A 14,622-nucleotide genomic window follows, 5' to 3' on the forward strand; every position below is an offset into this window, starting at 1 on the left:
CTGCCATCCACCAGTTTTGCCTGGCCTCACATAGGCCACACATCTCCTGCTCTGGCCTAATCTAAAAGATGACAGATTATCATATCAGACACACAAAGAAGCCTACATCCCTATATCAGATTGCAAAACAAAAACAATAGGTGTATTCAAAATAGCATGTCTTCCAAGTACACACAACTATCATTAATATTCCAAAATATTAATGACTTCAACCCTCCAATCAAAAGACACAGAAAAGCTGAATGGATTAAGAAAAAAGATTTATCTATCTTTTGTCTACAATGAACTTAGCTTAAAAGAGATACCACCTTAACGAAAAAGGATGGAAAAAAAACATTCCAAACACATGAGATCAAGAAGCAAGGAATTGACAAATAGACTTCAATAAAGTAATCAAAGGAGACAAAGAAGGACACTTCATTCTAATCAAGGGATCAATAAATAAGAAAAAAACATCACAATAAGACATATGTCCACTAAACTCTGTTGTGCTCAATTTCATAAAAGCCAGCTAATGGAACTAAAGACACAGATTAACAGAAACTCAATAATAGGCAATTTCAACACCCCACTTTCTCCAATATTGAGAAGTCTGAATAAAAACAGAGAACCTCAGAATTAAATGGCATCTTATAACAAATGAACCTACATCTACAGAATATTTCACCCAAAAGCCAATATATGTGTGTGTGTGTGTATATGTAAGTATATATGTATATATGTGTGTATGCACATCTATATACATTCTACCCAGCAGCACTTGGGAGCTCCCCTAAAACAGACCTCATTCTGGGACAGAAAGTAAATTGCAACAAATGCAGAAAAAAATGATATAATTCCATGTATCATAGCTGACTTTTATGCAATAAAATTTGAAGTCAACAGCAAACAAAACTCTAGTATGTGTATAAATTCGGAGATGTTGAACAATGTGTTACTGAATGATTAATGGATCAAAGAAGAAATCAAGAAATATATTAAAATATTATTAGAACTAAATGAAAATTAAAATACAACACAGCCAAACTCACGGGTTAGAGTAAAGGCAATCCTAAGAGGGAAGTTTGTAGCCCTAAGTGCCCACATTAAAAAAAAATCAGAAAGGATACAAATAAATAACTTAATGATGCAACTCAAGAGTTTGCAAAAATACAAATAAACCAAGCCAAAATTCGATAGATGGCAAGAAATTATAAAAATCAAAGCAGAAATTAGTTAAATACAGACAAAGAAAGCAGCACAGGGAATCAGTAAATATAATAACTAGTTCTTTGAAAAGGTAAACAAGATTGACAGACCAATTGCCAAGCTAAAATAGAAAGAAAGAGATGACCAGCATGAAGATCAGTCAACACGACCAAGTTGACTTTAGCTAGAGCAAAATAAGAAAGTTAAAGGTATGCAAATAGGAAATTAAAAAGTCTAACTTTCCCTATTTGCAGACATTAACAGCAGCTTTTCTGTACACCGAAGCCAAGCACATTGAGAAAGAGATCATGAGCATACGCCCATAACCAGCATGAAGATCAGTCAACACGACCAAGTTGACTTTAGCTAGAGCAAAATAAGAAAGTTAAAGGTATGCAAATAGGAAATTAAAAAGTCTAACTTTCCCTATTTGCAGACATTAACAGCAGCTTTTCTGTACACCAAAGCCAAGCACATTGAGAAAGAGATCATGAGCATACGCCCATCTGCAAACGCACCAAAGACAATAAAACAGCTTAGAATTAACCTAATTAAGGACATGGAAAGCCTCCACATGAAAATTTCAAATCTCTGAAGAAAGAAAAAAAAAGATTCTTGAAAATGGAAAGACATCCATGTTCATGGATCACTAGAATTAATATTGTGAAAATGACCACCCTACCAAAAGCAATTTACAGATTCAATGCAGTCCTAATCAAAACACCCACAAAATTCTTCACAGATGGAGAAGTACAATCTTAAAACTCCACTGGAACAAGAAAAGACACCAGATAGCCAAAGCAATGCCAAGCAAAAAGAAAAACACTGGGGAATTGTTCTGAACTATGAGGTACATTATAGATCTACATTAATAAAGCAATATGGCACTGGTAACAAAAACAGACATGTAGATAGACAGAATAAAAGAGAAGGCCCAAACATGAAAGGTCATAGCTACAATAATCTGATATTTGTCAAATAGTCAAACAAACATACATTGAAGAAAAAACAACATCCATACTAATAGTAGTGGGAAAACTGTATGCCCACATGCAGAAGAATGAAATTTGACCCATATCTATCCTCCTGTACAAAGATGAGATTCAAGTGGAAGAAAGACATTGAATCCTGAAGCACTCCAAGTGCCAGAGAAAACATAGGCAGTATGCCACAAGATACAAGTGTAGGAAAGGACTTTCTGAATGTGATTCCATTGGAAGGAATTAAAGCAAAAACTGACAAGGACCTATAAAACTAAAATGCTCTGTACAGCTGAAGAAACAATCAAGTGAATAAGAAACCCATACAATGGAGAGAATATTTTCCAGCCATAAAATTGATAGAATATTATTATCTAGAATATACCAACAAATGAATCAAGGAAACAAATGATCTAATTTAAAAAAGAAAAGGCTAAGGTTCTAAAAACAGAGTTCTCAATGGAAGAAATAAAAATAGCTACAAAACACCTCAAAATTTCATCATCATCCTTAGCAACTAAGGAAATGCAAATTAAAATTATATTGATTTCATTTTCCTCCAATCAAAATAGCTGAGACCAACAAACACCTGACCACAAATGCTGACAATATTATAAAGAAAGCTCAACCCTCATTCACTGTTGGTGGGAAATGCAAATTAATACAGCCAATCTGAAATCATTATGCAGAATCCTCAAAAATACTTTAAAAAGAAAAAAAGAACCAGCTACACCACTCCTTGGCATATGCCTAAGGGACTTGATATTCTACTCCACAGATATTTGCTCAGCCATGTTCATAGCCACCCTATTCACAGTATCCTGGAAATAGAAACAACTTAAATGTCCTTCATTATCTATTCAACATGAATGGATAATGAAAAACTGGTACATATGCACAGCAGAATATTATTCAGATATAAAGAAATATGAAATTTGCAGGTAGATGGGTGGACCTAGAAAAGACTGTATTGAGTGAAGTAACCCAAATACAGGAAAACATAAGCTTCATGTTCTCTCATCTGTAGTCCCTCGCACCCAAACTTCAGATGTAATTATAAAAACACAAAGTAACCAGAGAAACCAGGGAAGTATAAAGGAACCATGAGGAAGAAGGCATGGATGTGGGGGAGGGGAGAGACTAACAGGATACAAGTGATATGAAGTGGGAAATGAAATAACAAGAAGTCTTCAACTCTGTGGTGGAAGGAAAGATACAAGGAGGAGGGATAAGAGACAACACCAAGGTAGTTTGATAAAACCGGGAGGAATCATATTATTTTAAATTTACCACTCTATATCTATCTATCTATCTATCTATCTATCTATCTATCTATCTATCTATCTATATTTGTGTGTGTGTGTGTGTGTGTGTGTGTGTGTGTGTGTGTGTGTGTGTACAGCAATCAATGGCACTCACATGTTGGTGGCAACTAGTATCTCTCTGATTGAAATTATCCTATACCTTAATCATCAGGAAAGAAATCATACCCAGCACTGAAAACCTAGCTAGATTTTCCAGGATAGAGTGGTCATGAACCTTAGAAAACTATTGAGTAGCAACCACTTTGCTAGACCAGGATAATTCCTTACTACATTCTAAATCCTATACCCATAGGTAAGTGTAGCTACCTGTGTATCAAAGAAGCTTCTCTTTACAGCAAATGGAGAACATAACAGAAAATCACAGCAGGACACAATGGAGAGATTAACAAGTTTTGGGAAGCCTGGACCAAACAGATACATTTACATCACAGCTCCTACATTTGCAGTTCAGGGAACATCAGAGAAAGGCACTTGGAAAGATTAGACAAGCCAGAATACCAAAAAGTTTGATATGAGATATTTTCTCCTAGAAATGGCTGTTGTAGAATATTATTTTAAGATGTGTTACATTTGTTTATGTTGTGGAACTTTTTTTTTTTTTTTTTTTTAGAGATTGACAGGCAGTTTATTAATTATCACCTTCAGTGGGGTTGGAATCCCTGGAGAAACATTCTGATGGAGGAACTCTTATCTGATTGCACCAAATATGCTTTATATGGGCTTTCTATCCTCCTGTAAACCTTTTTTAGATTTTTTTTAATGCCAAATGCCGTTTATTGAAGCAGAGAGGAGGTCTTGAATACAGGCTTACAGCACAATGGGAGAACCCTGGAGGGCAGAAGTTCAATACAGATGTTTTACAATCTTGCATCTAAGCTGTTAATGCCCATTATGCAGGATACATAGACAAGGAACTTCCCTTAAGCATTCAGGAGGGTGAAACCTGGGAGGGAATTAGCATAGGGAGGATATCAAGGTCAAGGTCAGCAAGCAAGGCAACACTTACCCAAAATGGGGGCCAGTGCCCTACAGGTCCCCCTTTTACTAACAAATGAGCTTCTGACTTAGGTTGCATGGGACATCAGCAGGTCACCTTACTTGTCATGGAGACACCTGCCCAGGCCACACAGGCGCTCTGTCTTAGGTTGGTGAGCACCCCCCAGGCATTACCCGTCTCTGAATACTCATTATCATACAGGCTCAATCGTGTGTGAGCTGCAGAGTTAACTGCTGCCAAAGATCTCAAAATGCTGCTGGGCTTGCAATCTGTGTGTTCAACACAGAAAAGACCAACAGAAGTCCTAACCCACCCATAGCCAGTAGGCTAAAGGCAACTGAGCCATTCTCTTCCTTAATGAGCCTTACTGCAAATTGGAGTCCTTGTAAGATGGTATCCCAAAGGCTGAAATGTATATAACTATTGAATTAAATTTATCATGCCCAATAGAATGAAAGATTAATTAACTGTGATAGCTACTTTTGCTGCCAGGGTCTCCTCTGTGCTAGCTGTAGTAAGCAATTATGAAATAGTAATCCCAGAAACAGTAGCAGTGGTGGCTGCCTCTGCTTTTCAGGAGTGACTCTGTGCAACATTTATTGGCCTCCTGAAATTCATTTAGCCCCCTTTGAAGATACCTTAAAATTTATCAGCCTAGCCAGGCATTGGTGGCACACGCCTTTAATCCCAGCACTTGGGAGGCAGAGCCAGGCAGATCTCTGTGAGTTTGAAGCCAGCCTGGGCTACCAAGTAAGCTCCAGGAAAAGCACAAAGCTACACAGAGAAACCCTGTCTCAAAAAACCAAAAGAAAAAAAATTATCAGCCTAAATGTAGTCATTATAAGACCATTAGTTATGCTCCTTGTGAGCTGTCTGTTTTTTCTTTATGGTTCTTAGTTGTTCTTTTGCAGAGCTGCCTGATTAAGTCATGCTGGGATCAAGAAAAATGGACCTTGGCGGTTTGTGTTCCTGGAGTTGTATCCATGTCAGTGGATGCCCACACACTCCAGAAGAGAATTTGACATTGATGCTTCTGTTATTGCTGTTATAGCAGAGGAACATTTGTTTAATGATGCAAAACTGTGTTGCATTCTTTCATGTTGCATTTGTTTAACTGTGAACCTGTGTTATTGTGCCTGTCTAAAACAACTGATTGGTCTAATAAAGAGCTGAACAACCAATACCTGGGCAGGAGAAGGGATAGGCAGGGCTGGCAGGCAGAGAGAACAAATAGGAGAAATCTCGGAGAAAAAGAAGAAGAAAGAGCAAGAGAACAAGGAGAGGAAGATGCTAGGGGCCAGCCACCCAGCCACCCAGCCTGACACGGAGTAAGAGTGAAAGTAAGATATGCAAAAGTAAGAAAAGGAAAAAGCCCAGAGGCAAAAGTAGTGGGGATAATTTAAGAAAAGCTGGCTAGCGACAAGCCAAGCTAAGGCTGGGCATTTATAATTAAGAATAAGCCTCTGTGTGTGATTTATTTGGGAGCTGAGTGGCAGGCCCCCCCAAAAGCGTGAAAAACAACCAACAACAAATGACTGCATAAACAAGACCAACGACAATATTGATGGACATATTAATGTATAAGGGGGAAAATTCCATGGGGTCCCACAACTGACAAAGAACTACAGGCAAACAATGACTGATGAGAGGAAAATTAGTCTGTCCCAGGGAGTAGCCTCTTCTTGGTGGTCCGATGAGAGTCATAAGCCTTGGAACCATATATAGACAACAACAGTATGTATTTATGATTATCATGTGCACACATATGTTCACATATACATATATGTGTGTATGTATGTGTGTGTATATATATATATATATATATATATATATAAAATATGTGTGTAACAAATAGTAATGAAAGAAAGAGGTTATCAATTGAATAGAGAATGAAGGTATGGGAGGAAGATATTTGAAGAACAGTAGCTGGGAGGGGCTAGAGCGAGGAAGGAAAGTGATACGTAATTCTATTTCAGCTAAAAACTCATTTTTAAAAAAACAATGAAAAATATAAAAAATATGTAGCTTCCAAAATAATTGCTTTTAAATATCAGTGGAGTACAATTAAAATTTAAATTTCACCATTTCTTTGATTATAATATAATCATATTTTAATAATATGAAGAATACTGTAGAACTTGATTTGGTAATATGGAATAATTTATAGCATATGTTAATAGCTGAAGATATTTATAACTGCACTTAATACAATCCTATCAGGGCAAGTAAAAAGAATAATACACAAAGATGCTATTTTGTATTACAATTATTTTTAAAAAGAAAAGATTGTTAACAATGATTATCTTCAAAGTCTGAAACTACTGGTCAAAAGTATGAATTAGAAAAAGGATTTGAATTTTTTCAAGTGTTTTACAACATTATGCTGTTTTCACATCTATCTAAAGAATACATTTAAAGACAAAATGAGGTCATTGGACTAAAAAGTCAAATGCACTTGACTACACATTCTAACTTATGGATTGCCCAGAGTCCGGGGAAGATGCTACGTCTGGTGTGGGATATCTGAGGGAAAAAAATCTAAGTACACTATGCTCTTATTTCTGTTAACTTTATTCCTCTAAGACAAAATTCTCTCTTTACAGCTGCAGCTCCGTCGGGCATTCAGGGCAGGAATAAATCTAGATACACCAAGTTCTTCATCCATCTACTTTATTTCTCTAGGATGAAATCCTGTCTATGTAGCTTCCGTTCTATCCTGACACTCACAACTAAGCTCTTATGCTTCCAGCCTCATCTTCGTCCTCTGTTTCTTCACCCTCCATCTCTACTTGAGCCCTCTCCTCCTGGTTCAAGAGTTCTGCCTTACCATCTACCTTACCTCTGTGCTCTCTTCTCCCTAGTCATGCCATTCTGTCTCCTCTACAAAAAATGCCTGTTTTTCTTTCCCTTGTTTCTCTGCCTCCTCAGGAATGTTGTTCCACTCTACCTTCCACCTTGATATGTAAAAACCTCTTTTGTTCTCAGTCAATTGCTCTCCAAAGCCACTAGGCCTCAAGGTAAGGGGATGGTCTGAGCTTCATTTTCACAAGAAACAAAGCTATGCATCTCTCAGTCTCTCACCAGCTTGTCTTTGCCTATGTGACCTTATCCAAATATTGGCTCAAACAGGAAGTTCATACACACATTCTATGGGAATTGTGAGCACAAGAAATTCATAACAAGGCACAGCTGAATATTAAACTGTGTAACACCAAATAGTCCATGCTAGATGGCTTGCCACTTGACTGACCCTTGACCTGGTCAAGGTATAGCTTTAATACACAGCTGGACTCCTTATAACATATTCTTGTGGCTTGCCACACTAATCATGCAGGTAAAAGCATGAATTCTAAACTTCCTTGATGTTCACTGCAGGTGCCTGTCTCATAGCAGCTAACAGAATCACTGGATGAGGACCTGACAGAGTTTCACTGATGTGGGCAAATAAGAACATCAGCACCCTCATAACCCCCCCCCCATCAGTGCTGTCCAACTGAAATCAGCCACTTAGAACAACACAGTTACAAAGTATTATGCATTCATTCTTCCTTCTGTCAGTTCATTCATCTTCTGATTTCAAATCAGAAGCAGCAGCAAAAAATCCTGAGGATTAGCTAATGAAAATATCATGATAGTGATGGATTTTGCAAAGAGAATTTCTGTAACATTAAAGTTGGGGAAAAGAAATTCATATAACTGAAGAAATCTCTAGCAACTACGGCCATGACTAGAATAAAGGCTTACTCTTTCTTCCCCAAAATGTTTACATTTAAAAAAAAATCACATTGTTATTTTAGACATACTACCCCTCTAGGAATAAGAGATGTTTATTAAATGATAATGTATTCCCTAGATTACTTTAATAAAAGCATTTAAGTGTAGTAGATGGCCTGCTACATCTGTTTATCTAGTTTGTGTACACAAAGAATAGTTGATAATGTAAAATTTCAGTATATATATACTGAATATATAATGTAATATATTCATATTATATATGTGTATTCATGCATTATGTTTTCCATAGGCAAAATTCTTATTTCATAGAATGAAATTTTCAGTGGTATAGAAATTTTATGTTTTAGTTAGTTCTGGCATTTTTGCTCAAAAAGTAGTCAAATTTGCCCTATATTTTATGCAGCTATATCCATGGCCAATTTGAAAATCACACTGAATCCACTTCTGCATTGTGCTTCTGATTTGGTTGCATTCCAAACAGATTTTTTTGACCTGTTTATTTAGGTCATTTAAAAGCACCAGTGTTGGCTAAATTCTTTCTCCTTCCCTAAGGTATGTTTTGGGGACAGTGAATGAGTAGTTTATAGCAGAGTAGATCAAGTTGATTCTATTGGGCTAAGACAAGAGTCAAATTAAGAACTGTACTTTTAGAGATCAGAGTCATGAGAATCAAAGAAGAGAACAAAGCCAAAACCAGGAGAAAATGTCTCCAAATAAAAATGGAAGAAGGTGACTCTAATCACCACCCAAAATATGGCAATCAGAAGCAGTTCTGGGCTTGGAATTAAGTATTGTGAGACCAAAATGAGCTATCTTAGAAATAAGACCAAAATGCTTTCACCCTAAAACTGAGGCCTGAGATTTCTCCTTTTAGGTACAGGCCATGAGTTACTGAAACCAGATTTCAGAAACCACGAAGTGTAAAAGTACAGAGTCACAAGGTAGTCACGAGGTAATGACTGCCTGACTGCCGGACTATAGAATGTTCCAACCCTGGTTTCCAGGGTAACTGACCATAAAAATGTCCCCACCTGAGGGCAGCCAATGAGAAATGGTAGTGGGCAACCACCCCCTTAGAAGTAAGATTAAGCCATGATTTCTAGAAAGCCCCTAGAAGCGAGCCAATCAGAATTGTACCCGTACTAGCACCCCTAAATGATGTAACCTTGTGATTTTTCCCTTTAAAAACTGAGCTTGCAGATAGGTGGGCACTTCCTCCAGCCTCCACTGTGTTGGATGTATTGGACGAAGTCCCTGCCTAGGCTTGTATTGCTTTTGGATATCCAGAATTAAACCTTGCTTTTGCATTCTAGCATGCTTGTATTTGGTGATCTCTCTGGGGGTTGCGATCTGGGCACAACATTATAAGGCAAAGAAAATTGGGTTTTTAAAAGTCAAATGATACTTCATTTAATTGGCTTAAGTGTGTGTTAAAGTGTTATCTATAATTAAGTCCAACTATGTAGGGTCATCATGTAGCCTGTGTAACTTGTACAGTGCATGTAAACAACAGATAAAGTATATGGAGTCTCATTTGCTCAAGGGAAGTCTTTGTTTTTTATTCACACAAAGGGTTCACATGGGCCAGGAAACCGTAGGTTCAGATTAAGTAAACACATTTCTACTGTGCTATCTTATGACTTTCAACTTTTCAATTCTCTTTGTCTAAGCTATGTTCAAAGTAAGACTTGCACTAAAATAATGAAGTGCTGTTAGCATAGCATTTTAAAATTTTTAAATAGATCACATTAAACATAATATTTGAATTTATGTGGTACAGTGTAGTGTTTCAGTACCTGTAAATAATGTGTAACTATAAAAATGGAGTAATTGATTTATCTATCCTCTCAGACACATGCCATATCTTTGTGTTGAGATCATTCAAACACATTGGCTCGATATTTTGAAATATCAAATTGATTTTTGCCAATCCTAATTACCTGCTGTTCAGGATTACTAGAAGCTATTCTTCCTATTGCTCCTTGCCTATTGACTGGTCTGTCTGTAGCCTTTCTTCCCGCATTCCCTCCCTAGACACTTTATTCTGTTGTTTTAATGATGGGATCTTTTCACTTACTTCTACAAATATTTACTGAGCTGCAAATGCATATGCTCTAGGAGGTAATGCAGAGGATGTATGATCTTTGCTTTTTCTGAATATTACAATAATGCTAGAAGCCAGGGATCCCACATCAGGAAGTATTCCAGTGTAAAAGTAACAATAAGTGCATCTGGGACACATGGGATAACAGAAGCTGAGTATGGGGATATAGTACGGTTAACTCAACTAATTCAACATCCTTGTCTCATATATATTTTATGAACCGGTGTCAAAACATTTCACTCCATATAAGATTAGAACACGGCTTTTGAATTACAGCAACTTGAATAAAATAACAAATGCCCTGTAGAAATTAGGCAATTGTTCTCTTGCTCTGAATTTTCAATTCACAGTAGGAAATCTAATTAAGGACACTTGGGTGAGATCACTTCCTTATGAAAACACTAAAAGGATTATGTACACAGGTGGTAAAAAGGCATCATATCTGAACCGAGGCTACCTCATCTCTACCTCAGCTCCCTAACGCCTTGTTAGTGAAAGCCGCATTGTCTTCCTGTTTTTCCCCAGAATCAAAAGACTAGGATCTGACTCTGAAGTAATGTGGTGATATTACTTGTTTGGGATCTCCTGAAATTTATGTCATCTGGAAACAACAACAACAATAACAAAACAAAAAAATACATACATATATATATATATATATATATATATATATATATATATATATATATACTACTTTCAACTGAAAAAAAATAAAATGAGTAAAGAGAGAAGAATTAAAGTACTAAAAGTTTCCTCGATCGGCAGAAAAAAAAAAACTGTACACAATCAGTACACAGAGAGAAAACATTTTCTTTTTCTTTCCTTTTCTTTTCTTAATGCATTATCTTAGTCTTCCAGTCAGCCATAGGTCCAGAATTCTTTTTGTTTTACTTGCCCTCTGGGGCCAATAGACCTTAATTAATTCCATTAATATGCAGCTAAAGCCTGAGATGTCACTATGCAAGACAAATGAATGGATGAGAACAGCCACTTGTGTGGTAGCACTTTTTTGCTGCCACAATAAATTATGAAAAACTTAGTAGCTTCAAATCCCAAGTTATGATCTCCACTTTTCTGTGGGGCAGAAGCCCAGGCCCCTCATGGCTCAGGTGATCTTCTACTGTGAGTATCACAACTCTGCAAGCCTTGGAATATTCAGTAAACCCAGTATGTCACGATCATGGGGGTCTGAGAAAGAATTAGGGTGCCACATCAAGAGACATATACTCAAATTAAGAAATCTCAACAAGATGGTTTTACTCTTTGCACAGAAGGGTGCTTAGCTGTCCCACAGCGGGGAAAACACACTGTTGAATCAGCTGTCACCTTTTACCCATAATGCAAGAGGGGACTGTTGTTCATTGGCTGAGGTTTACCTGTGCCATCTGTAATTAGCTAGCTTGTAAAGGGGAAGGAAAGGTCTTGAGAAAGAATATTTGGTGTCCAGGGAATGAGGCAGCTTGCCATGCACATCTTGGCCTCTAGGATTCTCCATGAGAGAAAGAATGACAGGATAGTGAGAAGGAAACTGATGTCTGCTGTGGGATGATCCTTCTGTAAGCTGTGAATATGTTTTGCTCTCAATGGTTGATAATAAAGCTGTCTGGCCAATGACGAGGTAATCAAATAGAAGACAGAGAAGAAGAAGGGCAGAGCCCCGCCAGCCAAGGAGGAAGCAAGATGTGTAGAAAATGAGGTAACTAGATACAAACCACGTGGCAAAGCATAGATAAGAAATATGGGTTAATTTAAATGTAAGAGTTAGCTAGTAATAAGCCTGCACCATTGGCTAAGCATTTATAATTAATATAATTTATATAATTATATACTTTATATAATTAATATAACTAATATAATTTGTGAAGTGAATACCGGGTATAATTGGGCATATGGGGCAAAAAGCTCCAACTCAGTTTACAGATGCCCACCTGCAGGACCCATTTGATAGAAAAAATCAGCTCCTCCCACTTAGGGATGAGAGGGACTTGCTAGCTGAGTTTATTCTACAGGTCATCAGCAGAACCCAGGCTTATTGCCCCAAACTGCATTGCTTTTTAGGATTGGCCTGACTGGCATATAGCAGAAGGAAGGGAAGACAGACAACATACAGCAAAGCTGAGACTGGGCAGGCCATGTGCTCTAATGGAGACACACCAGCAGCCCAGAAACTCAGTGCATCTACTACATACAGATGAATGAGGAAGCTGATTGGCTCATTTAGGCACTTGGTCTCTGTAAGGGAGCAGTCTCAGGCTGCAGTCATCCAGGAAGAGGAAGCTGTGGATGATGCTTTCTGTATACACAGTCAGTCTCAGTGCTCTGACCAGGAAGGGGCTCTCCATTCCCCTGAGCCTCACCTCGGTAAGGCTCTGTTCCCATGGGTCTGAGGCACTGAGGCCCTTGACATGACCATACTCATGTCAACAACACATATTTACTTAGGACTTCATCGGCTCCCCAATTCTTATCTTTGTAGCAATGTCCTTCTTCTGGAGTCTATGTCCTAGCTGTCATATAGGAGCCCCTCTTGTTTCTGTAGGACACCTCCAATCTTCTGCACATTGCCCCTTTCAGCTAAACCAGCAATAAGATAGCTCTTTCTTAGTTTTACTTTCTTTGTATTCCCTGTGTGATTATCCAGCCAGAGATAATTAATTTTAAAATTCCATATGATGAGATTATGTCCCCACTCTCTCACACCAACCCAGGGGGATAAAATCTGGGATAATCTTTTCAGTTTAGGCTTTCAATCTTTACAACATCTTCAAAGTTGCATCACCTACTTAGTTTCTGTAAAACAAGGGGATGGATGCTTGTAGAATGCCATTCGTCCATTGGCCTGAGTTGGTTCTACCATTGGAGTTGGGAGAAATAGTTTATCTTTGGGGAAAGGGAAGAAGAAAACACACATTACAAAGAGGCCGACAGGGGGACACAGGCTGGTAATGAAGAAACGGCCTCTGTTTATGATTTGTCTGGCTGTGTTTGCCGTCTTGATTATTTTCCAGCTGAATTCTCTTGCCTTTGGGTATGGTGTGCCTTTGGGTAAGGTTTAGCATTCCTACACTGTAGAATGATGAGGAAATCTCTGCCCTTGATTACACAATTATCATACAACCTCAATCTCTGGAAACACCTCTGTTCACAATCTAAGTTCTATGGAAGAGTGAGAACACAGAACTGCTGGTTTTGGGGAGCAGTGCTTATACAGTCAAGGAAAGACAGAAATGTGAAAAATCCCAGCCATTCCATCTCCTGGCGATATCAGAGCACTAACAAGCCATCGATTAATGGTATTCTGAAACCAAATGATGGATAGCTAACATGAATTACTCTCTCATTAATTCTTCAGATGTTCTCCCCTCCAGGAAGGAGATGGGAGGACAAGAGGACAGAAAAGAAGTCTCCCAAACAAAGCTGGTATTCTGTGCACTCAGAAAATGCTTATTATTATTTCCACCAGCCCATCTCCTTGTTCACAAGAGCGTACCGTCACTGTTCACAAAGTGCCTAAAATGAAGTTACCTGTGCTTATTGTGTAAGGAACGAACTCGTACCATGACTAAACCAATAAGACACAATGAAGTGACAGAGCTACTTAAGGTTTCAGAGCCAGGCTTTTGAGAATGAAGCCTGGGCCATCATTTGTCAACAGTTTCCAATGCCGGAAAGTTACTTAACCCCTCTGTGACTTAATTTTCTCGTTTGTAAAATAGGAAAAGAAATGTGAATTGTCTGTATGAAGCTCGGGGACATTAATATGAGAAGGAGAACATCTGTTGACTATGCTTAGGTAATAAATGTTAAATATTGCCAGCATTAAAGACACTCGATTATATAACACTGTTAGTTTTTGCTTAATTGGTTTTTCATTTCATTTGATTTTCAGGTTTTTAATTGATAAGAGACAGAGAAAGAGAGGAGAGAGAGAGAGAGAACATAAAGTTTGGTGGGTAGGGAGGTAGAGGGACACAATCAAAATATATTGAATTAAATTTTTAATAAAAAATAAAATGAATAGGAAATATATTTATGGAATAAACAGAAATATTCTACTATTTTTGCTCAACTAAAAAATCTATTAGCTTCTCACAAAGGAAGTTATCTATACAAGTTATCATGGCAATAAAAACTTCAAAGTGGAGAATAGGCCACAGAAACGGAATGGATAATAGGGGCACATGTCATTGCATACATGCTTGCATGAGTACGTACAATGGAGACTCTAATATAAAATTTAAACTTTAGGAGCTAGGATGATTACTTTTGCTTGTCAGCATTAACCCAGTGTAG

This window comes from Peromyscus californicus, unplaced genomic scaffold (assembly GCF_007827085.1).
Source record: "Peromyscus californicus insignis strain IS unplaced genomic scaffold, ASM782708v3 Scaffold_24__1_contigs__length_46423439, whole genome shotgun sequence".
In the NCBI taxonomy this organism is placed as follows: domain Eukaryota; kingdom Metazoa; phylum Chordata; class Mammalia; order Rodentia; family Cricetidae; genus Peromyscus; species Peromyscus californicus.